The sequence below is a fragment of the Ambystoma mexicanum genome, chromosome 4q (genome assembly GCF_040938575.1).
Source record: "Ambystoma mexicanum isolate Mex_15411 chromosome 4q, UKY_AmexF1_1, whole genome shotgun sequence".
NCBI lineage: Eukaryota > Metazoa > Chordata > Amphibia > Caudata > Ambystomatidae > Ambystoma > Ambystoma mexicanum.
This window is the reverse complement of record NC_090928.1, coordinates 1,100,052,905-1,100,077,558: the sequence shown is the minus strand read 5'-3', so window position 1 is coordinate 1,100,077,558 and position 24,654 is coordinate 1,100,052,905.

Here is a 24,654-nt window from a genome sequence, read left to right as displayed (position 1 = left end):
TTCTAGAATACAATAGACTGGGTTCACTCTACACCCCCCATCTAAAAACCTATCCTGTTCCGCAAAAAGCAAAACGGTGTAAAAGAAAACTACTTCAGACTCAATCTATGCAGGATCTCACAGCAATTCCTCGAAAGAAAGTAAAATAATGTAATACTTCATCAAGGACCACAACCAAAGAAACATCTACTGCTCAAAGTAACTCAACTACCTCTTCAAAGAAGCAATGCACACTCCAAACAAATGACTTGGACACAGAACTGTCAGGTCCATTCAAATTTTCAAATACAACTGTTGTAAATTGCTACGCAAATGTAGCAATAAATATTGTATTCCAATTGCCACCAATTATTTACAACATTTACTTACACAGTACAGACCAAAAGTGTTTGCAAATGTTAGTCCTTCATAGAAATGCAACCTACAATCCTGACAACACTTACACGGGCTGATTCATGGAATAAATGTGCGCCGAAAAGGAGAGCGCAAGCGGGAAAATCAGCGCAAACGTGAAAATCGCAGCGCATGCGTGCAAAAGCCACGCACAACAATTCATGGAATTCAGTGCGCGTGTAAATCCTGGGATGTGCGCTAAAATCGTGGTTGGCGCACGCGGGCGCACATGCCATTAAACGGGGTGCGCTACGCGCACAGGAAAAGCACACATAGCGCTGCACATACAACAAAACTGGGCGGAACATGGGGCGTAACACGCGGAATGGGGAACAACAAGAGTAAATGTGGGCGTTACGGGGGAGGTACAGGAGCTAAATGCTCGCAATGCCCACACGCGCGCCAACAACACGTATTCATGGAATTGAACGGGGGAAAGGCGTGTGCCAAAAAAGGCACGCTAATCCGGAAACACGTACGCCAGCGGGAAGCAGGCATAAGCGGCCCTGTGCAGCATAAAAGTGCACGCAAACAACAAACAAGCTCAGACGCTACGATCAATATACCGTTCCTCGCAGCAGTGGTCGTGGGACACCGCACGAGGAGGCGGATAGCCAGGCCCTGGGACCAGCGTTTTTGGGATGCCTGATGACCAGGTGTATGGGAGGTACAGGTTTCCACCACACATAATCATAGAACTGGTCAGGGAGTGGGAGGATGACCTCACATCACCCACCCTGTGCTCCCAAGCACTGAGCCCCTTGGAAAAGGTGCTCAATGTACTGCACTTCTTGGCTACTGGGTCATTTCAGCGGGCAAGTGCCATATCCGGGGGTGTGTCACAGGCCACGCAGTCATGCTGCCTACACCAGGTGTTGGCCATCATGACTACACACCCCTCAGTGCGCAGGCACACATACATGCCCAGAACACCTGCAGAAAGGCATGCCGTGGTCCAGGACTTTTACGGGGTGGCACATTTCCCCAAAGTGCTAGGTGCCATTGATTGCACCCATGTGGCTCTACGTCCTCCCAGGGCCACTGAGCACATATATCGAAACCACAAGCACTGGCATTCAATCAACATGCAGGTTGTATGTGATGCCAACGGAATAATCACTTCAGTATATCCCAACTATCCAGGGTCAAGCCATGATAGTTTCGTTTTCAGAATGTCACCCCTAAACCGGGACCTGGAAGCTGGGCAGCATGGAGACACATGGCTAATTGGTGAGTATAAATGCCTCTGCACATGAATGCATATCAGAAACTGAGAAATGGGAAAATCCCACTAATGAGAACCATTATCACCTCCCCAGGGGACAGTGCCTACCCTCTGAGCACCTACATGATGACGCCAATTCGGAACCCCACCACACCACCCGAGGTAAGATACAACACAGCCCATATTGCAACCCGGGGCATAGTGGAGCACACATACGGAGTGCTTAAGTCACCCTTTCGCTCCCTTGACCGCTCTGGTGGGCAGCTGCTATACGCACCCCCAGTAGTGTGCAGGATCATAGTGGCAGCATGTGTCCTGAACAACGTTGCAACACGCAGGCGTGTGCCGGTGGACATTGTGGTGTCCCCACATCCCCAACCACATGCACGCCCGCTGCGCATTGAAGGTGAAAGGGCACGTGGTGAGGCAGCCCGTACCCAGATTGTGGCAAATTACTTCACCTAAAATCACACCTCTGCGGACTGCACACAGCCCTGGCACATACCAGCTGACAATCAATGATGATGGCAAAAGGGACAGTCAACTGTCACAACCATACCAGCCTGAGATAGTTCACCTGGAAGTGGTACATTGTGTGCATCCCTACCTACTCAAAGACACCCAATGCTGTGTCACAAAAAGACAAACATTCATGCAGCAGGAAAGATTTCCCCCTTGCAAAATACCACATCAAAATAGTGCCATGGCACCCAACCCCTCCCCATCTCAGCTACCCAACACACCATGGCATGGCATGCAATGTGAAAGCAACTAAATGAATGTACAACACATGACACAAGTGTCACAAAGTGCAATGTTCCTAATGTAAACATTCCATAGACAATATGCTCTCAGCAATCAATAAGAAACACCACACATGAACAAATACTTACCAGCAACACAAAACATCAGTACAGGAAGAAAGCGTGGCAATATAAGACAGGAAAAAATTAAAGTAGTGCAAGTCTCACAACCTCACCAAGGCAGCACATCGACCCCTTCCAACTGCAGAGTGTCGCTGTCAGGCAAATGTGTCAGTGTACTGCATACAACATGAACTGCATTTGCAAAGGAGACGGCCTTCTGAAGACATGAAGAACCTACATTTATATAAGGAGAAAGACATGGATGCACAAGCACATATCAATACACCATGCATTGTAGAATCCAACAACAGACCCCACTATGGATGTACACACAGTTTTGACTACAGACTGCCCACACCTCATGGGAGCCCAATGTCACTGTGTAAGTTACTGTCACTTGGTCACACCCTTTGCAAGCCCAGGAGGGGTGTGTGTGTCAGGAAACCAAGCATCTAACCCAAAGACAGGACAAGCCTGCATGTGCCCAACTGGAATACACAGTGGATGCCCACAGGAGCCACACAAAGCAACACACTGTAAAACACTTTTTAAAAAAAAATCAAAAATGGCCATGTGTGGACCGGGGGCGGGGGACATCCAGGAGGCACAAGGTACAGGGTGCATCCCAACACCCACATGCATGGATGTTGGAAAAAATAAAATACCACCATGGGCTCATGGCCTGCATGGCTATGCTACAGTGGGAGAACTGCCGTCACTCTATTCACCCTCTGCTGCTACATCAGGAGGTGGCCGTGATATGGGAGGCAGCCCACACAAAGCCCTGGTATGGTCCTCCATGGCAGCAAGCAAGCGGGTCTGGAAGGTTTGGTTCTGCAGGATGATGGTCCGGAGATCCCCATGCAGCAATTCACGGGTTGCCTGCATTTCTGCCTGCATGGCCTCGTGTGATGCCCGGATCTCTGCACGGGTTGCCTGGAGCTCAGCTGAGAGTGAACGTGTGAGCTGCTCCAGCTGCTGTTCTGACCTAAAATTCCGGGAAGACTCAAGTTCACCTAGAGTATCTCTGAGGAACCTGTGTTCTAACCTCAGTGTTCCCTGTGGGCCTGTGACTTTACAGATATGGATTCGCGCAGATCCTCCAGACCAGCCCGTCGGTCCCTGTTGGACGCCAACATGTTCTCCCTGTGTGAGTGGCAAATGGAGTCTGTTGCCTGCTGCTGGAGCTCCACCTGCCTTTCAGGGGGGAGAATGGAAGTGGCCACCCTGTCCATTGCCTGAGCCATCATTTCACACGATGCTCCCTGTTGTGCTGCAATACTGTAGATGGAGTTCTCCCACACAGTATTGCCTGGTGGAGCATGGCCACCGTGTTGACGGGCACCACACCTGTTTGGGGCATGGCGATCTGCACCTTGGTGTGCTGGCACTGCCTGAGGCTGCAGGACTGCATTCCTCCTTTGATCTGCTGGCCCAGGAACACGAGCAAATATTGTGGAGTGTGACCCTGCATCCGTAACCGCCACAGGCGGACTTTCCAACACTGACATCTCCATAGAGGGGTCTACCCCCGGTGCAGGTAGAACAGCATCCCTGCCAGAAACACCTGCGATGACACATATGTCTCACTGTCCGATTCAGCACCTGATTCATAGAGGTCTCCGGGGATGTACCCAGAGACACCCATGGACAGTATGGTCTGCAGGATGATTGGGTTTTCACCCACCACCACCCCACGTCCCTCCTGTGTATGCACCATCCCCTCCTCCTCAACAGCATCAAGTGCCTCATCACCTGCAGAAACATGAAAGACAACAAATGGAAACAGGCATGAGCACCATAGCACACACATAGGCCTGACGAGACAGAGATCCATACATAAATTGCACATGGCCCACATGAACATAACTTTGGCATGCATGCACTGTCAATGAGTTGGAAGGGGAGGCAAAAAGCACACACTGAGGACTCCAAGATGGAAAAGCAACACATGTGCAGCATGCTGGATCGCACTGGCAGCACACATTAGCCTGTGAGTGGCATGTCCAATACACATACAAGACACATGCCATCACACAGATGCCATGTAGCATTGCCATGGTACATTTGACAACTACAGCCATATGGTGGTGAATGTGTACTGTCACCCATCCATGTGAGATGGAGATGATGAGATGAAACATGCAAAATAGTGTGACAAAATACGCATTTGCCACACGCTGCAACACATCCAGTGTTCAATTACACAGTGATGGCAGGCAGATGGATACATCAATGGTTGGTCACTTCAACATGACAGAAGACAACAGTCATGTTCCACATTCAAACAAGGCCCAAAAATGATTGTGTGCAGGCCATTACTCAATCAGCCTGAATGGTTAAATCATTCCTATAACAAGGTAATACATGTGGGCCATTGTGGGGTGTAATCTATGACAGAAGCATGTCACATATGTGGCAGTAAGGTAGAAAAATGCATCATAAAAATGGCAAGGATTGAAACTATCAGGCTGAATGAACAGGAAAACATTTTGAACAATGTTGTTGCAAGATGACAGTTGAAGGGCAACTGCAGTAATCTGGTGCAAATTGGCTACTGTGGTCAGAAGGGATACTGTCATACCCAAAACCAAGGACGGGGAATGGTTTGGAGGAACCACATGGGTGACCCATACCAGTCATGACTACACATCCTCACCTGGCACTCAATCAGAACACATCACCCAAGCAACATACACATGGATTACACACACATGCATGGGCACTCACCGGACAATGCTTCAGGATCTGGTAGGTCTCCCACGCCTCGGATCTGTTCCTCTGTGACGAAGGTTCCAGCGACAGACTCATGTTCAGTGAGTTGTTCGTCCTCTGGTGGAGGCCCACCGCCAGTCACCAGAGTAGAGGCATGATTGGAAGCCAGATTGTTTTTTGCTCTGCGTTTCAGGTCATTCCACCGCTTGTAGCAATCATCAGCTGTGCGACTCACAAATCCAAGGGCACTAATGTGGTCCGCGATGGTCTGCCAGTGGGCCCTACGTTGAGCAGGCGTAGTCTTGCACCCTGCAGTCACCACCATTTTGCGGCTATGTGCCAACACATAGGCCACAAGTGCATCTAGTTCCGCGTCATTGAAGCTAGGCTTCCTTGACATGCCGGAGTTTGAAGCCATGTCTGGGGTCCCAGCCTGTAGTGCAAGAGCACCCTTCTTCTTCTTGGAAGGTGGTGCGTATCCTGAGTGGCTTATGACGCTCTGGTTTGTAGGGGCAGAAACGCAGGTGGACTAGGTACTGTAAGTTTGCAAAGGCACAATGACCAAAGGTCTCGGTGCAAGCATTGGCTGCAGGGTGATGTTGGCAGGACCAACGTCGGTGTGATGGACTTGGACCGACACTGTCCCGGCTGGGAGACTTGGAACTGGGGTGGATTGAGCTGCAGCTGCCCCTGCAGCCTCCTCACCCTGGCTACTTGGGGCAGCAGATGACATTGCTGCCCCAATCCACGTGGCCTGGCGACAGCAACTTTCACCGCCACACGTGGCTTAGACTTGGTGACCTGGAAGTCAGCCTGGGAGTCATCCTGTGCCGGTTCAGATGACAATATGGGCCGGTTTAAGAAGGGCTGAGCTGGGATGGTGTCAGCTAAATTTCCCACAACCCTTGGGGACTGGGGGGGCATAGGTGGCCCCGATTGGTACTCCACACACTGGCCTCTTGGGGCATCCTGCACATCCTGGCCACGTCCCCTACCACGCCCACCTTTTGGAGGTCGGGCAACTTTCCCTCCCTTACTGCTAGGTCGCCTCCCAACCACGGCACTGATGTTGTTGTGTGTATGGGAGTTGCAGTAAACAATTGTCCTGTGCAATTGGGGTGAAAGGGGTAGGGTACTAGATGGAATTCATACCCTAGTGCTCTTGCAAGGCTGTCTGTGACCCCTGGGGGAAGATGATGGGTCACGCAATGCACGGGCACCCCAAAAACAAAAGTAAACATGCATGCAACCCCTGGTAGACCACGTGCATGGAAAAATTACCCGCACTACACTGTGGCACCCAGAAACACAAAAATAAGGGTATGCGTGTTACACGCAGCCTACAATGACCTCTGAAGGGGTACGTGACACACAGGGGCAACCACAGTTGGTAAATACGTGCGCGACTCACAGTCTGCCTGGAAAAAAGAATGTGAAAAAAACACACGTGTGCGCATTGGCAACACCCCCGCCAAAACAAAAAATGAACGCAGTCTGAGGAAACAGGGAGTATGAACTGGAACCGTTGTGAAGCAATCGTGTGTGAACTGACAAGAAGTACAAGAATCACCCGCTCGCTCTCCACAAAAAGCATGTACAAGAAAATGGCATCCTTCACGTAGCTTTTAAGGCAGCCCACACGTGCAACGTGACTTAGGTGCCTACGCGCTAAGGGCCTTTCCTCCAATCACACGCAGTGACACCCAGACGTGCAGTTTTTTCACGTGTACAATAAACATGCAACCGTGTTGTGGGAAACGCCTGTGCGTGTAACGTCACAGGCCTTTCCTCGAATTACACACTAACGTGCTATTTTTTCACGTGCCAAATCACTCTGTATGATGCTGGCTAAGCAACAACACACAGAAGACCACGCTCCTGCCAAGATGGCTGAATTACTGCCCCCCAGAGCCCTGAGCACGCTCCCACCTGCAATCTTCTGCTGCCTGCCTGCTATTAGGTGCCTGTATGTCAGCCATCTGCAGGGGTCCAGTTGATGTGACCACACGTGCTGGAACAGAAGACTCCCGACTGGAGTACATCTTGCTCCACAGCCCAGCCCCAGGACCCAGTTGCCCACCCACACCTGCCTCGGGGGTTGCCATGTCGGACACAACACCATCAGGCACCACTGGCAACCCCCAGCCAGAGAGGCAGAGGGCTACCAGCTTCAGTGCTGCAGAAGGAGGTAGCAGCCGCGACTTGCAACACGTCCGGAAGCGCTGGGAGGACTTCAGGTCCAGGACCCTCAGCAAGGCCCGGCGTCTCCTGAAGGCAAAGCATGCAAAAGGGGCGCCGGGTCCGCCTTACCAACATGTAGATGAGGGTCCTGGAACTCACACACCCCGTGCTCCACCTCCAGGTCCTTGGAAGGCAGACCCATCTGGAGTCGAGCGGTAAGTGTGCATGCGTACTGATTGGATGCTGTGCATGTTGAGGTGTGGCAGGTGTGTGCAGGTTGCACATATGTCTTGGAAGGCCATGTATGGATGTGTATGTACAGGGACATGACCCTGCCGCATGAGAGTCCAGTCATGTGTGAGGCACATCAACGGTGTATGTGTACAAAAGCATTATGGCCAAATTTATGTTGGGGTGCACACATGTTTACATATCTGTGTATGAACCATGGCATGGTTGGGGTGTGACACATGGATGCGGGTTCCACCTTCATGTACTTGAATGGTGTACATGTGTGTGTGAGGGTATTTGACATGTGTGCCACTGTGATACACCATGGATGCATGTGACACTGACATGTAGGAGGCTGATTGGCAGATGTGACATGGATGCCGAGGATTTCACTGCAAAAGGTGGTGTAGATGTACTGAAGCATGTACGTCTGGTGGCGTGTGTGCATGTGTTTACCAATCCCCATGTTGCATGTGTCGTCAGGCTAACCTTCAGATGGTCATGGTGTAGTATGTGTATGGATGGTGCTGGCTGCTGCAACATTCCTGCGCGTGTGTGTCGCTAGAAATGATATGTGTTTTGGGGAGTGTGATGCCATGTGTGAAGTTTGAGACTGCCACTCATCTGCAACTGTCATGTGTGTATCAGACCTTTGTACAGTGCACTGATGCCTGTGTTCTGTCTCTCCCTGTCTGCAGCGTCAACTGATGAAGAGGGCGGAGATGATGCTGTGGAGCACACAGGCAGGGATTCCACTGCCAGCCGGAGAGCAAGGCACAGTTCCCCTCCCAGGTTGCCATCTCATCAGGGAGTGAGGAGTCTGGTGCCACCTACGCGGCCGCATCTGCCGGGGTAGGTCCAAGAGGCAGAGGTCGGAGGTAGACTCCTCGGCAGCAGAAGGGGCAGCTGAGACCCCACAGGGGCCTACGGAGGAAGATGGCACAGAGTCATTCAGGTTGGTGGGGGGTTTGGTTGAGGAGGAGGCTGTGGAAGTCACACACACGGGGCCTGGAGGGGGGGATTCAACTGGTGCCAGTGGTGCAGTCCAGGGGCAGGGACAGGAAGCAGCACAGGCCACCACGGAGGTGCCTGTGTGTAATCCTGTTCCCGATCCTGTGACTGCATCATCCGGCACCAGCAGGGATGCCTTCGTCTAGACCCCCCGTTTTCAGGGAGGGGACAGCCGCACAACAACTGGCCTTCCTCTCCCTGCAGACGTGGCTTGAGCCTGTCCTGGGTGGGGTGGCGTTGCATGTTCGTGACATTCGGAATGACGTGCAGGGTTCTCGCGAGGACAGCGCACGTCATTTCGAATGTCTCGAAGACCGCATCAACCTACTGGGTGGGGTCGCCAGTGCTGGGTTCCTCCATGTGCTGGAGCTTCTGCCGACCCCCTCCTCAACTGAACTCCCTATGTGCTGGTCGTCCTCCCTGCCATCTTCCTGCCCAAGTGTCACCCAGGCACTGTCATGATCTCTGCTTCCAAAAGGTCAGGGTTTTCCCAACTCCCTTGGAAGCTTATCCATAACCCAGGTTCCAAGTGCCAACCAGTCCCAATTGGGACCTTTTGGACCCAGTCCTGGCGCCAGTGGCACCAGGCTCATAAATATGCCCAGTCCCAGCGCTGGAAGCGCCGGGCTCATAATGCTTGGGTGGACTTACCTGCAGCAGACCATGCTGCTTACTTGCCTGCCAGTTGAGCCTCTGATCCTCTTCTGTTTGGAACTACTTTTCCTGTTGGGTGGTGCAGGAGCCACTCCCTAGATTCAAAACACTGGAACTCTTCTGGAAAGCAGGAACTCTTTTCTTACCTAGGCGTGGCTGTGGAAGGAGACACCTAAGCACTACAGGAGGCTATTTAAACCACACCCGATGGATGAATCTTGCTTTGCGTTATTCTGCATCCTCTGCAGCAAAACGCTCATCGTGTCTTCTGCATCTGATCCTGGGCCTAAGGAAAAAGGCTTACCATCCTGAATCCAGTCTTCAGCAACACCTATAAAGACAAGAAAGAACAGGTTAGCATTACGGTCTTCAGTGACAGCTCTTCACTTACCTGGTCCATCGGCTGTCACCAGCGCCTCGCGCTGCATTCCGGCATCTGAAAGACAAAGGCTTACCTACTCTTCGTGCGCTCCGGAGGTCTTCACACTGCATTCCGGCATCTGAAAGACAAAAGCTTACCAACTCTTCGCACGCTCCGGAGGCCTTCGGCGCTGCATCCCGCATCTGAAAGACAAAACAAGGTGCGTTTAAAGACATTGGGGAACTTTAATACTCACGTGCCATTACTCCTTTCCACATCCAACCCAGTGGGTATTCCGGCACCCTGCAGCCGCCCCGAACTTGTACCTGCAAAATAAAAGACAGTTAGAGCGCATCGTGAAGCAGGCAACAAGCGCTTACTTACGTGCTTCCAGGCGCTTCTATTCATCACACGGGCTCCATCTTCAACTCACTTCAGCCAGTCATCCGCCATCGCCGGAACCCTGCAAAACAAGAGACATCATTCCTAAAGACTTTTAAAGACATTAGAATTACTCGAAACTTACCGTTCGTGCAGTAAACGACGGACAGCAGTCCTCTGAAGTCAAGAGGCCTGCTCCCCTTATCCAGTGAAGAAACTGGTTACAGCACCCTGCCCCGAGGCAGATGGAGAGCACGGCGTTCACTTACCTAAGGTGAGAGCGTTAACCTTTGGGTTCTACAGGAGAAGAGAAAGGGAAGAAGAGAGAGACATTCAATAACCCCAGTTCATTAATCCCATATTTTCTATCTGCAGACATCTTACCCTTCGAGTCAGACATACAGTGCACAGAGGTCCAGCCCAAAGAGCCAGCCGTGTGTTACACATCACCTTTGAAGATACGGTATACGCCCAGTCAAGACCGGCGCCTCTACGGGAATCAGGTGAGCGTTACAGAACGCAAAGCCCACCGCAAAACTCCCGTCCAGGCGCTATGGAAACCTCGGATACCGACCAGCTAGCCCAGTTACTTGGGGAACTAAGGGCAGAAGTGCATGCAGCCCGTCAGGAAAACAAACGCTCTAAGAAGGGAACTGATTATTTCCAAGGAGCGAACAGATGATCTCGCTAGACAATTGCTACAGTCACAAGCCGGACAGACCCCGTTACCCGCATCTGGGGGAAATCTTCCTTCTACATCCTCTATGAATCCAGTGCAGATCAACCTACCTGGGAATGTACCTCTGGCTCCGCCCGAACGATTTTTTGGTGACCCAAAGAGGTTTGCAGTATTTATAAATCAGTGCCGGTTGCATTTCTTATGCCGGCCAGCAGCCTTTCCAACTGATCAAGCTAAAGTAGCTTTCGTGCTTTCGTACCTTAGTGGCAATGCGGCAGACTGGTCGATCCCTCTAGTAAATCAAGATGATCCGGTCCTCCATGATTTTCAAGCTTTTCAGCTCAGTATGGAAAAACTGTTCGCAAGACATTCACAGGGGCAGGCCTTGGACAATGAGCTTCTTTCGTTGCGACAAGGTAATCAAGACCTTTTGGCTTATATTGCGTCTTTCAACAGACTGATAGTGGAAACTCAATGGCCTGAGGACAAAAGGATTACGCTGTTTTATAGAGGTCTACGTGGAGAGCTCAAAGATGTGTTAGCCCAAGTAGTGAATCCCCCACAAGATTGTTCGGACTATATAGACTTAGTCGTTCAAATAGATCACAGACTGCAGAACAGGAAGGCCGATCGTTCCAAGTTTGATGCTCGAGTATTTTCCAAACCGCCAACTCCTTCCAAAGGAGTAGACTCCGGGGAACCCATGCAAATAGGGGGCCTGAAAGGTCCTCTAACACAAAAGAAGCGGGAAAGGAGAAAACAGTTGCAATTATGCCTCTATTGCGGAAACTCAGGGCACTTTCTTCGAGACTGTCCGGTGAAACCTGCCAAGAAGGCAGTAGGAGCTGCAGTTACCAAAGTTACAAACTCTGAGCAGGGAAACGACCTTGCCCGACAAGAATAGAGGTCCTCTTGCCGAGCGTGAAAACCAGTTCCGTGACCTCGCATTTCGTGATACCTATGGTCCTCATTAGCCCTGATAATCCGGATCGATTACATGCAATTGAAGCTTACGTCGACAGCGGTGCCATCGGCAATTATGTGGATCATGAAATGGTTTTGAGGATGAATCTACCTCTTTGTCCCAAGGCTGTAAAGGACGTCATTACTACGGTGGATGGTACGGAGATAGCCTCCGGGCCAGTAACGCATACCACTCAAGAGGTGACGCTAGTAAGTCAAGATGGATACCATGAGAAGATCGTGTTCGATGTGATCAAGGCCCCTCAGTTTCAGATTATTCTAGGAATACCTTGGTTAGAGAAACACAATCCTCTGATCGATTGGCGAGCAAGAACGGGCCAGTTTCCAGAATGTGTCTCTACTTGTCACCCTCCACCTGGTGTTGCACTGGCAGCAATTTCTTCAGAGACTCCCCAGTTACCTCCCGGATACCTAGAATACCAAGATGTTTTCCGGAAGGATCAGGCTAACTCTCTACCTCCTCATAGGTCTTATGACTGCCAGATAGACCTGATACCTGGATCTACTCCTCCTTGTAGTAGAATTTATGCCCTCACCGAGCCTGAGAACCTTCACCTTCGACAATACCTGGATCAATACCTGGCAAATGGGTTTATTCGTCCTTCCAAGTCCCCTGCTTCTTCAGCTTTGTTCTTCGTTCCAAAAAAGGAAGGAGACCTTAGAACTTGTATAGATTATCGCTCCCTGAACCAGATCACCGTTAAGAATAGATATCCGTTACCTTTGATCCCTGAACTCCTGGACCAAGTCAGAAAAGCATGCATATATACAAAGCTGGATCTTAGAGGAGCTTACCACTTGGTGCGAGTAAAAGAGGGCGATGAATGGAAGACGGCCTTCCGCACCAAGTATGGGCTATTTGAATATCAGGTCATGCCCTTCGGACTTTGCAATGCCCCGGCCGCCTTTCAATATTTTATGAACAATGTCCTCAGAGAGCTCATAGATGTGTGTGTTGTTGTTTACATTGACGACATCCTCGTTTATTCTTCATCGGAATCTGAACATCGGAAACACGTGAAAATGGTCCTCGAAAGATTGCGTCAACACAAACTTTTCGCTAAGTTGGAAAAATGTGTTTTCAACGTGACTGAAGTTGAATTCTTGGGATTCATATTATCACCTGGCGGAGTGCGTATGGATTCAAAGAAGGTCGATGCAGTTCTCAAATGGCCATCACCATCCTCCGTAAAAGGTGTGCAAAGCATGTTAGGCTTCGCTAACTTTTACCGCAGGTTTATCCCCGAATTCTCTCGAATAGTCCAGCCCATCACTGCCTTGTTAAAGAAAAACAAACGTTTTGAATGGTCTACCGAGGCGGAACAAGCTTTCCAGGATTTGAAGACTAAATTTATCTCTGCACCAATTTTAAAACACCCTCGCCCTGAACTCCCCTACATCGTGGAAACTGATGCTTCAAGCCTTGCCATGGGGGCAGTTCTATCACAAAAGGACCCGGTAACCAATCAGTTGCATCCCGTGGCATTTTGGTCCCGCAAATTCTCGCCTCCTGAAATCAATTACACGATTACTGACAAGGAACTTCTGGCTATCAAGTCTGCCTTTAAGGCTTGGCGGCATTATCTGCTGGGGGCCCGACACACTGTTACTGTGATTACGGATCACCGAAACCTGCAATATTTGAAAACCGCAAAAGCCCAATCCTCTAGACAACTCCGTTGGGCATTATTCTTTGCCGAGTTTGACTTCATAATTACCTATCGACCTGGTACAAAGAACGGTAAAGCTGATGCCCTTTCTCGGATGGGAGTGAAAGAACACTTGATCAACCCTAAACCTGTACCAATCATTCCCGAACAAAGAATTCTGGGTGTAATCGCCACAGAATCCATAGAGGAAGTTAAGGATAAAGCCAGGCAACTTGTAACTCCAGCAGACATACAGAATTTGCATCTGCAGGGAAAGGACTTTGCAGTAAAGGACAACTTATTCTATTTCCAAGAACGATTATACCTACCCAGCAGAGATTTACAGAAAAAAGTAATCTCTTGTTATCACGATTCTTTAATGGAAGGACATCCCGGTATGGCCAAGACCTCAGAAAAGATCAAGCGCTACTTCTGGTGGCCGTCTTGGAAAAAAGATATCAGAGACTTTATAATGTCCTGTGGAGTATGCGCCCAAAACAAGAGTCAAAAGGAAAGACCAGCAGGCCTCTTACGCCCTATTGACATCCCACCTCGCCCTTGGCATACGCTTTCTATGGACTTCATCACCGATCTACCTCCATGCTCCGGATACAATACGATTCTAGTAATCGTGGACTTATTCTCCAAGATGGCGCATTTCATTCCGCTCAAAGGCTTGCCAACAGCAGCAACTCTGGCCCGAGAATTTCTCGAAAACATCGTCCGACTGCACGGTTTTCCTTCGGTTCTAATTTCGGATCGAGGTAGTCAATTTATTTCTCATTTTTGGCGAAGTTGCTGTCGGTCGGCTCAAATTGATGTGAGACTATCGACCAGTCACCACCCTCAGACCGACGGACAAACCGAGAGGACCAATCAAACTCTGGAACAGTATTTACGCTGCATGCTGCAACAAACTGAAAAAACTTGGAAAGACATCCTTTGGATAGCCGAATATGCCTACAATAACTCTGTCCATTCGGGAACTGGGAAAACCCCGTTTTTTCTTTTGTACGGCAGTCACCCTCGAACCTCGGAGTTGGATCCCCTCCAAGATCTTGAAACACCAGCAGTAGACTACCTGCATTCTACAATCACCCAAGCCTTTAAGGAAGCTGTTTCTCACCTTCAAAGGGCTAAAGAACAATACAAGAAAGGAGCAGATCAACATCGGAAGGAAGCCCCTCAATATCAAGTAGGGGATCAAGTCTGGTTATCCACCAAATATCTACCTCTAAAAGGGCCACGCACATTCAACCCAAGATACCTTGGTCCCTATTCCATCACTACCATAGTAAACCCAGTAGCGGTCAAGTCTTCCACGTCTCTCTATTAAAACCCGTGCAACCTCAAACCCGACTAACTAAATCTCCAAAACCTATCCTAGTTGATGGAGAACTCGAGTTTGAAGTCAAAAGCATTCTGGACTCCAAGATCTCCAAATCTAAACTATTTTACCTAATTGACTGGAAAGGCTACGGCCCCCAAGAGAGATCCTGGGAACCTGCTGAATATGTCCACGCTCCTCGCCTAATCAAAAGATTTCACCGAACATTTCCTGACAAGCCAAAACCCCCGGAGAAGCCCGGTTTGGGAGGGGCCTTGAGGGGGGGTACTGTCATGATCTCTGCTTCCAAAAGGTCAGGGTTTTCCCAACTCCCTCGGAAGCAGATCCATAACCCAGGTTCCAAGTGCCAACCAGTCCCAATTGGGACCTTTTGGACCCAGTCCTGGCGCCAGTGGCACCAGGCTCATAAATATGCCCAGTCCCAGCGCTGGAAGCGCCGGGCTCATAATGCTTGGGTGGACTTACCTGCAGCAGACCATGCTGCTTACTTGCCTGCCAGTTGAGCCTCTGATCCTCTTCTGTTTGGAACTACTTTTCCTGTTGGGTGGGGCAGGAGCCACTCCCTAGATTCAGAACACTGGAACTCTTCTGGAAAGCAGGAACTCTTTTCTTACCTAGGCGTGGCTGTGGAAGGAGACACCTAAGCACTACAGGAGGCTATTTAAACCACACCCGATGGATGAATCTTGCTTTGCGTTATTCTGCATCCTCTGCAGCAGAACGCTCATCGTGTCTTCTGCATCTGATCCTGGGCCTAAGGAAAAAGGCTTACCATCCTGAATCCAGTCTTCAGCAACACCTATAAAGACAAGAAAGAACAGGTTAGCATTACAGTCTTCAGTGACAGCTCTTCACTTACCTGGTCCATCGGCTGTCACCAGCGCCTCGCGCTGCATTCCGGCATCTGAAAGACAAAGGCTTACCTACTCTTCGTGCGCTCCGGAGGTCTTCACACTGCATTCCGGCATCTGAAAGACAAAAGCTCACCAACTCTTCGCACGCTCCGGAGGCCTTCGGCGCTGCATCCTGCATCTGAAAGACAAAACAAGGTGCGTTTAAAGACATTGGGGAACTTTAATACTCACGTGCCATTACTCCTTTCCACATCCAACCCAGTGGGTATTCCGGCACCCTGCAGCCGCTCCGAACTTGTACCTGCAAAATAAAAGACAGTTAGAGCGCATCGTGAAGCAGGCAACAAGCGCTTACTTACGTGCTTCCAGGCGCTTCTATTCATCACACGGGCTCCATCTTCAACTCACTTCAGTCATCCGCCATCGCTGGAACCCTGCAAAACAAGAGACATCATTCCTAAAGACTTTTAAAGACATTAGAATTACTCGAAACTTACCGTTCGTGCAGTAAACGACGGACAGCAGTCCTCTGAAGTCAAGAGGCCTGCTCCCCTTATCCAGTGAAGAAACTGGTTACAGCACCCTGCCCCGAGGCAGATGGAGAGCACGGCGTTCACTTACCTAAGGTGAGAGCGTTAACCTTTGGGTTCTACAGGAGAAGAGAAAGGGAAGAAGAGAGAGACATTCAATAACCCAGAGCATTAATCCCATATTTTCTATCTGCAGACATCTTACCCTTCGAGTCAGACATACAGTGCACAGAGGTCCAGCCCAAAGAGCCAGCCGTGTGTTACACATCACCTTTGAAGATACGGTATACGCCCAGTCAAGACCGGCGCCTCTACGGGAATCAGGTGAGCGTTACAGGCACCTTGTGGAGCTGTCCTTGACCCAGCGGCCAGGCTGGTGGAGGACACATCCCTGCCACAGTCGGGAGTCGGAGGTCCAGCAGGGGTGGCTACCCCAAAAACTGGACCCCAGCAGGTGGATGCAGGCAACAATGGGCAGGGTACATGCACGGCAGCAGAAGGCTCAAGGTGGGAGCGATGATGTCTCGGCGCCAACAACATCAGAGGGGCAGGCATAGGCGGGAGGTCAGGAGGACCCTGGATTGCAAGTGTCTTCTGTGTGGCAGCGGTTGGCTCAGGCCATAGATGCGGAGCGGGGGTGGAAGGAAGAGGCACAGCTCACAACGGTCAGGGTGGAGAACTCCATGCGCAGGGCGCTGAGGCGGGTTGAATGCCTCGAGGCAATTCGCAGGGAGTTGGAGTTGAACATGGCATCGTCCCTGCGAAACCTCTGGAACATGGAAGAGGCCCGCCTCCAGGACATAGACCAGGAATTTGATGATGCCCTGGCCCGGGAAATCGGAAAGTGAGCTGTCGGACTAGCCTGCCCCCATTGTATATAGTTTGTAGTGTTAGGTTTCATTTTCATTTTCCTTTATTTTGGGGTGATTGGACTATGCCCCACACTTTTGTATATAGTTCCTTTCTTAGGTAGTTTTTTTTATAGGTTTAATTTCTTTTGTTGGGCTCATGGACCCTTAATGAAATCGGTCTAAATAGTTGAACAGTGGATTTATGAGAGAATTTTATTTTTTTACTCACCATGGATCAATGGATTTTACAATTTACGTTTCCTTTGGATTTGATTTGGTGGACCGAGAGTTTGGACAAATTTTCTTTTGGATCACTTTGGATTGGTTCTTCATATGTTTTTTTATTCTGTTTTGGACATACATTTCATTTCATGATTGAAATATTTTTCATGCTTTCATTTCATTTCATTCATTTTGTTCATAATACATTTTGATTTCTTACTTCCATGTGTGGTATTCGCTCATTGGGTTACTGCATGCGAAAAAGTAGAATTACACAGTCACTGGCACCCAGTGTGTGTGTGTATTGATGTGCATAGTTGACTTTCCGTTTGTGTTATTAAATAGGCATTTTAGTGTTGGGTGGATTGAGGATTTGAGTGCCTCTCAAGGCTGGGGTGACGTGCTGTGGGATTTTGGTGGACATGAGGCCCATGATTGTGCATCTTTATGATGTGTTGGGGGACATGAGTCGGGGCCTGCTGGAAGGTGCCCATCAATGCTGCGTGGGTGGGGGTGCAGGGGGACATGAGTGGGGCCTTCTGGCAGGTGCCCGTCAATGCTGGGTGGGTGGGGGTGCAGGGGGACATGAATGGGGGCCTGCTGGCAGGTGCCCGTCAATGCTGGGTGGGTGGGGGTGCAGGGGGACATGAGTGGGGGCCTGCTGGCAAGTGCCCGTCAATGCTGGGTGGGTGGGGGTGCAGGGGGACATGAGTGGGGGCCTGCTGGCAGGTGCCCGTCAATGCTGGGTGGGTGGGGGTTCAGGGGGACATGAGTCGGGGCCTGCTGGCAGGTGCCCATCAATGTTGGTTGGGTGGGGGTGCCGGGGGACATGAGTGGGGGCCTGATGGAAGGCGCTCATCAATGCTGGGTGGGTGGGGTTGCAGGGGGACATGAGTTGGGGCCTGCTGGCAGGTGCCCGTCAATGCTGGGTGGGGGTGCAGAGGGACATGAGTGGGGGCCTGCTGGCAGGTGCCCGTCAATGCTGGGTGGGTGGGGGCGCAGGGGGACTTGAGTCGGGGACTGCTGGCAGGTGTCCGTCAATGCTGGGTGGGTGGGGGTGCAATGGGAACATGAGTCGGGACCTGCTGGCAGGTGTCTGTCAATGCTGGGTGGGTGGGGGTGCAGGGGGATATGAGTCAGGCCCTAACCGTCAATGCTGGGTGGGTGGGGGTGCAGAGGGACATGAGTTGGTGATCACTAGTGCAAGGTGACATGTGGGCTGGCTGGGGGGCATGCCCATGGTGGATGGGCTGCCTGCGGGACATGACCACGGGTGCAGGGTAGTCCCCTGTGATGTGGGTTGCCTGCAGGGGCTGGGAAGGGGGTAGAGGGCACACCTGGGCGGACCCACACTGCAAATTCATGTGTGAAACACCCCGCGCAGCCCACTGAATTCACATACCCTGCTCTGCAAGCGAAATTGCGTGTGAAACGTCATATGTTTTTTTATTCTGTTTTGGACATACATTTCATTTCATGATTGAAATATTTTTCATGCTTTCATTTCATTTAATTCATTTTGTTCATAATACATTTTGATTTCTTACTTCCATTTGTGGTATTCGCTCATTGGGTTACTGCATGTGAAAAAGTGGATTTACACAATCACTGGCACCCAGTGTGTGTGTGTGTGAAGGACATGTATTGATGTGCATAATTGACTTTCGGTTTGTGTTATGAAATATTCATTTCAGTGTGGGGTGGATTGAGGACTTGATTGCCTCTCAAGACTGGGGTGACGTGCTGTGGGATTTTGTTGGACATGAGGCCCATGATTGTGCATCTTTATGATGTGTTGGGGGGCATGAGTCGGGGCCTGCTGGCAGATGCCCGTCAATGCTGGGTTGGTGGGGTTGCAGGGGGACATGAGTTGGGCCCTGCTGGCAGGTGCCTGTCAATACTGGGTGGGTGGGGGTGCAGGGGGACATGAGTCGGGGCCTGCTGGCAGGTGCCCGTCAATGCTGGGTGGGTGGGGGTGCAGGGGGACATGAGTGTGGGCCTGCTGGAAGGTGCTCGTCAAATCTGGGTGGGTGGGGGTGCAGGGAGACATGAGTTGGCGCCTGCTGGCAGGTGCCCGTCAATGCTAGGTGGGGGTGCAGGGGGACATGAGTGGGGGCCTGCTGGCAGGTGCCCGTCAATGCTGGGTGGGTGGGGCGCAAGGGGACATGAGTCGGGACCTGCTGGCATGTGCCCGTCAATGCTGGGTGGGTGGGGGTGCAATGGGGACATGAGTCGGGGGCCTGCTGGCAGATGTCCGTCAATGCTGGGTGGGTGGGGGTGCAGGGGGACATGAGTCGGGCCCTAATCGTCAATGCTGGGTGGGTGGGGGTGCAGAGGGACATGAGTTGGTGATCACTAGTGCAAGGTGACATGTGGGCTGGCTGGCAGGCATGCCCAGGGTGGTTGGGCTGCCTGTGGGACATGACCAGGGGTGCAGGGTAGTCCCTTGTGATGTGGGCTGCCTGCAGGGGCTGGGGGGGTAGAGGGCACACCTGGGAGGACCCACACTGCCAATTCACGTGTGAAACACCCCGCGCACCCCACTGAATTCACGTACCCCGCTCTGCAAGCGAATTTGCCTGTGAAACTTCATATGTTTTTTAATTCTGTTTTGGACATACATTTCATTTCATGATTGAAATATTTTTCATGCCTTCATTTCATTTAATTCATTTTGTTCATAATACATTTTGATTTCTTACTTCCATGTGTGGTATTCGCTCATTGGGTTATTGCATGTGAAAAAGTGCATTTACACAATCACTGGCACCCAGTGTGTGTGTGTGTGAGGGACATGCATTGATGTGCATAGTTGACTTTCGGTTTGTGTTATGAAATAGGCATTTCAGTGTGGGGTGCATTGAGGACTTGATTGCCTCTCAAGAGTGGGGTGACGTGCTGTGGGATTTTGGTGGACATGAGGCCCATGATTGTGCATCTTTATGATGTGTTGGGGGGGCATGAGTCGGGGCCTGCTGGCAGGTGCCCATCAATGCTGGGTTGGTGGGGTGCAGGGGGACATGAGTCAGGGCCTGCTGGCAGGTGCCCGTCAATGCTGGGTGGGTGGGGGTGCAGGGGGACATGAGTCGGGGCCTGCTGGCAGGTGCCCGTCAATGCTGGGTGGGTGGGGGTGCAGGGGGACATGAGTGGGGGCCTGCTGGCAGGTGCCCGTCAATGCTGGGTGGGTGGGGGTACAGGGGGACATGAGTGGGGCCTGCTGGCAGGTGCCCGTCAATGCTGTGTGGGTGAGGGTGCAGGGGGACATTAGACAGGGCCTGCTGGCAGGTGCCCGTCAATGCTGGGTGGGTGGGGTGCAGGGGGACATGAGTGGGGGCCTGCTGGCAGGTGCTCGTCAATGCTGGGTGGGTGGGGGTGCAGGGGGACATGAGTCGGGGCCTGCTAGCAGGTGCCCGGCAATGCTGGGTGGGTGAGGGTGCAGGGGGACATGAGTGAGGGCCTGCTGGCAGGTACCCAGCAATGCTGGGTGGGTGGGGGCACAGGGGGACATGAGTCGGGGACTGCTAGCAGGTGCCCGTCAATGCTGGATAGGTGGGGGTGCAATGGGAGCATGAGTCGGGGCCTGCTGGCAGGTGTCTGTCAATGCTGGGTGGGTGGGGGTGCAGGGGGATATGAGTCGGGCCCTAACCATCAATGCTGGGTGGGTGGGGGTGCAGAGGGACATGAGTTGGTGATCACTAGTGCAAGGTGACATGTGGGCTGGCTGGGGGGCATGCCCATGGTGGATGGGCTGCCTGCGGGACATGACCACGGGTGCAGGGTAGTCCCCTGTGATGTGGGCTGCCTGCAGGGGATGGGAAGGGGGTAGAGGGCACACCTGGGAGGACCCACACTGCAAATTCACGTGTGAAACACCCCGCGCACCCCACTGAATTCACGTACCCCGCTCTGCAAGCGAATTTGCCTGTGAAACTTCATATGTTTTTTAATTCTGTTTTGGACATACATTTCATTTCATGATTGAAATATTTTTCATGCCTTCATTTCATTTAATTCATTTTGTTCATAATACATTTTGATTTCTTACTTCCATGTGTGGTATTCGCTCATTGGGTTATTGCATGTGAAAAAGTGCATTTACACAATCACTGGCACCCAGTGTGTGTGTGTGAGGGACATGCATTGATGTGCATAGTTGACTTTCGGTTTGTGTTATGAAATAGGCATTTCAGTGTGGGGTGCATTGAGGACTTGATTGCCTCTCAAGACTGGGGTGACGTGCTGTGGGATTTTGGTGGACATGAGGCCCATGATTGTGCATTTTTATGATGTGTTGGGGGGGCATGAGTCGGGGCCTGCTGGCAGGTGCCCATCATTGCTGGGTTGGTGGGGGTGCAGGGGGACATGAGTCAGGGCCTGCTGGCAGGTGCCCGTCAATGCTGGGTGGGTGGGAGTGCAGGGGGACATGAGTCGGGGCCTGCTGGCAGGTGCCCGTCAATGCTGGGTGGGTGGGGTTGCAGGGGGACATGAGTGGGGGCCTGCTGGCAGGTGCCCGTCAATGCTGGGTGGGTGGGGGTACAGGGGGACATGAGTGGGGCCTGCTGGCAGGTGCCCGTCAATGCTGTGTGGGTGAGGGTGCAGGGGGACATTAGACAGGGCCTGCTGGCAGGTGCCCGTCAATGCTGGGTGGGTGGGGTGCAGGGGGACATGAGTGGGGGCCTGCTGGCAGGTGCTCGTCAATGCTGGGTGGGTGGGGGTGCAGGGGGACATGAGTCGGGGCCTGCTGGCAGGTGCCCGGCAATGCTGGGTGGGTGAGGGTGCAGGGGGACATGAGTGGGGGCCTGCTGGTAGGTGCCCAGCAATGCTGGGTGGGTGGGGGCACAGGGGTACATGAGTGGGGGCCTGCTGGCAGATGCACTTCAATGGTGGGTGGGTGAGGGTGCAATGGGGACATGAGTTGGGGCCTGCTGGCAGGTGTCCGTCAATGCTGGGTGGGAGGGGATGCAGGGGGACAGGAGTCAGGCCCTAACCATCAATGCTGGGTGGGTGGGGGTGCAGAGGGACATGAGTTGGTGATCACTAGTGCAAGGTGACATGTGGGCTGGCTGGGGGGCATGCCCATGGTGGATGGGCTGCCTGCGGGACATGACCAGGGGTGCAGGGTAGTCCCTTGTGATGTGGGCTGCCTGCAGGGGCTGGGGAGGGGGTAGAGGGTACACCTGGGACTACCCAAACTGCCAATTCACGTGTGAAACACCCCGCGCATCCCACTGAATTCACGTACCCCGCTCTGCAAGCGAAATTGCATGTGAAACTTCATGCGCACCCCAGAAATACACGTACCACGCTCGCAAAAGGCCTATCGCATGTGAGACTCCCCGCGCACCCCACTGGATACACGTACCCAGCTCTGCAAGCGAAATCGCATGTGAAACTCCCCGCACACACCAGAAATACATGTACCCCGCTCGCCCAAGGCCTATCGCGTGCTAAACTCCCTGCGCACCCCACTGGATACACGTACCCCGCTCTGCAAGCAAAATCACGTGTGATACTCCCCGCGCACCACAGAAATACATGTACCCCGCTCGCCCAAGGCCTATCGCATGTGAGACTCCCCGCACACCCGACTGGACCCTGCTCTGCAAGTGGAATTGCGTGTGAAAGTACCCGCGCACCCCTCAGAATACACATACCCCGCTCAGACAGCGAAATCGTTTGTGTAACTACCCACTCACCCCTCAGAATACGCATACCCCGCTCAGACAGCGAAATCATGCGTGAAACTTCCCGCGCACCCCAGGAATACCCGTTGCCCGCTCACGCATTGCAGTGTAGCAGCCCTGTTATCTGGTCCAGGGTTAGCGCGGCCCTTTGCGCTGCATTGGGGATTTCAATGGTTTTTCTTTGCGCAAGGGGCGTTCTTGGGTGTGCAACTGGCGCTGCAGGATGTTCTCTGCACCAGCGCTCAAAATGGCTTGGCAATTCCATGAATACGCGGTGCGCCAGAATGCTGTTTAGTGCACAAGGCTGGCGCACACTGGCGCACGCTCCCTTTCTGCGCTGCTCGCGTGCGCTGCGTCTGCGCTGAGATCTATGAATTGTCTTGACAGTGTTTCTGGAGTAAGGCAGGAATTGGATTACTGTGCTGGAATGGTCAAATTCACTATAAACTCACAAGAAGATCCACGGGAATTTCTAATGTACTTGCTACACGTACTAGAAAACAAAAGCACACCTATAAATGAAATCTTCCAGATGTCATACATGTGGAAAACATGCATGCACTCTTTGCAGGCATGTAGTACAAGAAGAAGTTCCTAATGAATGCTTCGTGTATGTAGCCATACCTAACTGTGAATCCATTCCATTTCAGCAACTTGTACAAAATGCAAACCATGGCAGATTATGTACTACCTGCAATTCCGATAATCGTTCCACCTTACAAATACAGACATATAGTAAATTCGTAACAGTAATGCTTTCACATTATAATGCAGATGGTACCAAAAAAAACTGCAAGCTGACTGGATTCACACATGGCCAAGTATCACTTGGTAAGAAAACCTTCACAACAATAGGTATAATCTACCACGGAGGAGCCACAACCAGTGCAGGTCACTACACTGCATATATAAAAAAGAATTGTGGATGGTTCGAATGTAATGATAGAGCTATTACTCTAAAGCAGAGATTACCAGCAAATCTTGTAAATGCTTACTTAATATTCTTAAAACCAAAATGTAATAACTAATCGGTGTATGAACATGAACAAAACTTGAGCTTCAAAACTATGACCCAGTTAGAATACGCCAACAGGTATCTAACTGTCCCAAAAATCTTCAACAAGCCAACAGATAGATGAATACTACTAAAATGGAAAAAGAAATAAACATTTAGAATACACCAACTGCTATCTATTTGCAACAATACTACCACCACTTCCAAATGGAAAACCATACACCTATTCATTTTCTCCTATTGAAATCAATGAAAGAAATATATTCTACCAAAACATAGAAACGTTTTTTTTTTTTTTATCCAGCATGGATTTTTTCCAACAGACCCAATGATTTAATCAACAAACACAGGAACTGGGCAAATTGCACAGTACACTGGTTTGAACTATAGTACTTCTAAAGTCCTAACTATAAGGGTTGACAAAATACAGAAATGTCTACTATGCAATGCAATACTCATTATAAACTACCTACACTAACATGTGATTTGTTTCTTTTATCACAGTGATTGAAAAAAAATGTGTGTTCCAACTACCCATGTTATGAAAAAACTGAATACATCCACAAAAAGTCAAACAGTAAGTAGATAATGATTGGACTCACAAACACCACAGCATAACACACCCATTCAAACAAACACCTGACTATAAACCACAACCCAATATGTTTGCTTCCATGGGTATCTTATGCTGCAGCGCTTGTTGCCAAACACTAAAATATTGACTGCATGGCCTGGCCAAAACTCTTCATACAGCTTCAACAAAGGAAACATTAAGTATATAATAATTAAACTCACAAACACCGCAACATAACAAAGCCAT